The following is a 3,400-nucleotide window of genomic DNA, read 5'->3' on the forward strand; positions in this document are numbered from 1 at the left end:
GAGCTTTGATCGCGCCACTGCACTCCAGCCTGGGCGACAGAGCGAGACTCCATCTCAAAAAAATTTAAAAAGAAGTTTAAAAACACAGAACACAAGACACACCCTGAATAACATCCGATCAGATCGCAAAGCTGAGGCGCCCCACTCTGGGATCACCAAGCCGAGGTACCCTGCTCCAGGGTACGCCCCGCTGCCTGGCGGTGCAACCTGGCCCCCCGGAAACAGCTCCTCCCCCAGACGTGTTGTGTGAAACCGAGGGAAGCCCGGGATGGCCAACGTCAGCGGGGACGACGTGACGCCTGGGATGGGGAGCAGAAGGAGGGAGTCCTGGAACGACAGGGGCCCAAAAACAATTAGGAGAAGAATCGAGCCCCAGACAGGGCTTGGAAGGGAGCTACGTTCCCGGGCCCGTGAAGTCAGCAGCTGAGTGTCCTTTTAAGCAGAAATGCTATGTTCCATGAATAAAATACATTGGAAGATATTTTTATACTTAGAAAAATGGATTATAGCTCTTGGCAACACACAGATAGCAGCAGGCACTTTTGGAGTCTCTGGAAAACCGTAATTTAAACCGAACCTGGTGCTCTTGGCAGTTGGTCACCTGGCCGTCCCCCTGAGGCGCCGCTGGTCAGAGGGCAGTGTCCACCCTGCAGAAGCGGGTGACGTCCACCTCCAAGCCCTGCTGGCTTAAAGGGTCAGGGGCCGGCTCCCTGAGAGGACAGCTTCCTGCTGGGCCTCAGGCACTTGGTCGGGTGCAGTGACGTGCCCACGGCAACCGGCCATCCCTTCCCACCACCCGGAATAAAACCAGGGTCCCGCTAGCCTCAGGAACCCACTCGGACCCTGGGTAGCCCTAGTCCTGCAGCCCCGAACTCTGGGGTACATCCATTCCTTTGCCCCAGGGAGGCGATTGACAGAAACCAGCAAACAAAACGCAGCACCCAGGCTTCACACAGCAGCTGGACAGGGCTGCCTGGAGCTGCCATGCGGCTGTTCCCCTGGGTGCTGTAATAACAGTAATTATTATAATACATATGCCCATAACTCACCCGGGCTACCCGACATGCCACTTTTTTATTCCAGATTCCTTACTGAGCATCCTTTGATTTCCTTAAATGTGGGCTTCACCCACACGGGCCCTGCGGGTTTAGCCTGCACGCGAAGGGCCTCCCACATCACAGGGGGCCCCTGCAGGCAGCTCCTGTGCCCGGCCCCACCCGGCCCCGCCGGGCACTCCCTGCCGCCCACCCCTGCCCTGGCTGGAAAATCTGAGATTGACAGAGGTGCTTGGTGTACGCGCACAGCTGCCCGGGACTTGTGGGACGGTCCCCACAAGTCACAGCCGGTTCCCGCGGGGGGCCCGGCCATCCCACGTTAGCCCGTAGTCAGGAAGCGGGCATCCACCCACGGGCCTCAGACATCCTGGCTCTGGCGGGCCGGGTCCAGCAGGGGCCTTAAAGCTGACTTTGTGCCTGACCCAGGGCCAGAGAAGGGGCAGGGACGGGCGGTGGCGGGGAGGGGGAAGGGGAGGGATTTGCCAGGACAATATATTTAGGGAACTCCAGTTACACCAGGGTGACCTCACTCTTTCCTTTCTCAAAATTGCCTCCCAACGTCCCCGAGCCTGGAAAGAAGCCAGCCAGGACGCTACGACGCCTCGTGTCTGAGAGAAAACCATCTCCCCTCCCCTCAGGCTTCAGCCCCGACCCCACGCTAACCGGGCCAGGGCCAGGGCTGGGGCTGGGAGGGGATGCTGTGAGCTCAGGGCTGGAGAAAACAGTCCCTGCTTTGAAGTGGCTCCGGGACCGGCCTCTCCCACTGCCCTGTCATGTACGAAGGAGTTACAGATGGCAGCGGGGGGGGGGGGGGGGGGTCTGTCCTGCTGGAAGGACAGAGGGAAGGGAGATGCCTCACTGAGTTCAGAGGTGAATTGGTGGATGGGGATTCTGCAAGGAGGAGGAGGTCACCCCCAAGACGCCGAGTGCCAGGTCGGCTGGGACAGCAACACCTCCCGGCCCCTTTGCTGAGGTCCTGGCCCAGGTGGGGCTCCCAGGAGCCTGGAGGCCAGCAGCGGAAAGACGGGGACCTGATCCCTCTGGCAGTCCCAGCCCCCAGCCCCTCACACCCTCGTCTCTCCCAGGAAGTCCTCAGCGTGCTGCCGGCTGGGGCCTGACGCTGGGGCAGGAGGGTGGCCACGCATACTGAGGATGAGGACAAGCCTGGGGCATGGGTGGTGGGCGTTTCCTCTCGGGGCCGACAAGGCTCTTGTGGTGCGTGTGTTGGGGACATGAGATGGGGTGGGGAAGCTGCCAGGCGGCCAATGGGTTCCTGAATGAAGGGGCAAGGAGCCGCGCGGACAGAGGCCCCATCACCCTACAGCAGGTGCCAAGAGCAGAACCTCAGGAGGGTTATCTCAGTCTTCCCAGTAGCAATGAGCTCTGTTCGTTTTTCTGAGTAATATGGAAATGGCACGGCTCAGCCACACAAGGGCCTGGGCAAAGGTCACGGCCAGCAAAGAACACAGCCTGGGTCCTCTGAGTCCCGAGTCCACGCAGTCCTGACCCGTCCACCACCCTCCTCGAGACACAACAAGTTAGGCGGGAACATACCCTGGGTGCCCCATGTGGGTTTCAGGCTCCGCGAGGGAATTCTGGGTAAAGGGTTTGTCTCCTCCACATCTGTTCATTTAGGAGAAGAATGTGGAAAACAGAATTCCTGTGGGTGGCCTCAACCCCAAGCTCTGCTGATGCAAACTGGCACCTTGAAGATGTCTTTGGAATTTAATTGGAAGATGTGAATGACATCGGGAGACACAGAAGAGGGAGAGGCATTCCACGGGGGAGGAAAGGCCTCAGTGGGGACCTATGGGGCTCCCAGGCCCACTGCGGGGAGGCCTGGTCCCCGGTCATCTGCCAAGGTCAGTATCTATCGAAGCCCAGCTGCAGATAAGATGAGCTGGGCCTGGCGGGGTCTTGTGGGATGCGTAGGAGTTTGTGAGGCAGAGCAGGAATGAGAGCAGAGGGGACAGAGACAGGACATCCATTGGCTAATTTCCTGTTCTTGGTCCCTCTTCCCCATTAAGCCACAACCTCCCCCACACCACAGCAGGCACCAGGTCTTCCCCGTCACAAGTGCCAGGCATAAAGCAGGCACTCAATAAACATCCAGGAAGGATGTGGCAGGGGAGGAGGTGACATGATGACTCCAGGACCTAGAGTGGAGGGGATAGGGGAGGAGGTGACACCAGGACCCAGAGTGGAGGGGATGGAGGAGGAGGTGACACTGGGACCCAGAGTGGACGGGATGGGGGAGGAGGTGACACCGGGACCCAGAGTGGACGGGATGGGGGAGGAGGTGACACCGGGACCCAGAGTGGACGGGATGGGGGAGGAGGTGACAC

At 59.8% G+C, this 3,400-nt stretch overlaps 1 protein-coding gene and 1 long non-coding RNA gene across 4 annotated transcripts in view; one reads left to right on the plus strand and one right to left on the minus strand.

The window, feature by feature from the left end:
* PRKAR1B (protein kinase, cAMP-dependent, regulatory, type I, beta) overlaps positions 1–3,400 on the minus strand; it is a 188,156-nt gene that overhangs the window by 52,362 nt on the left and 132,394 nt on the right. The gene's annotated exons all lie outside the window — the stretch shown is intronic.
* Positions 2,469–3,400, plus strand: part of LOC105522406 — a 13,341-nt gene continuing 12,409 nt past the window's right edge. The window contains exon 1 of the long non-coding RNA XR_001003436.1: positions 2,469–2,917. This is a non-coding gene — a long non-coding RNA (uncharacterized LOC105522406). The remainder of the gene's footprint in view (positions 2,918–3,400) is intronic.

The sequence above is a fragment of the Colobus angolensis genome, unplaced genomic scaffold (genome assembly GCF_000951035.1).
Source record: "Colobus angolensis palliatus isolate OR3802 unplaced genomic scaffold, Cang.pa_1.0 Scaffold43, whole genome shotgun sequence".
Classification (NCBI taxonomy): Eukaryota; Metazoa; Chordata; class Mammalia; order Primates; family Cercopithecidae; genus Colobus; species Colobus angolensis.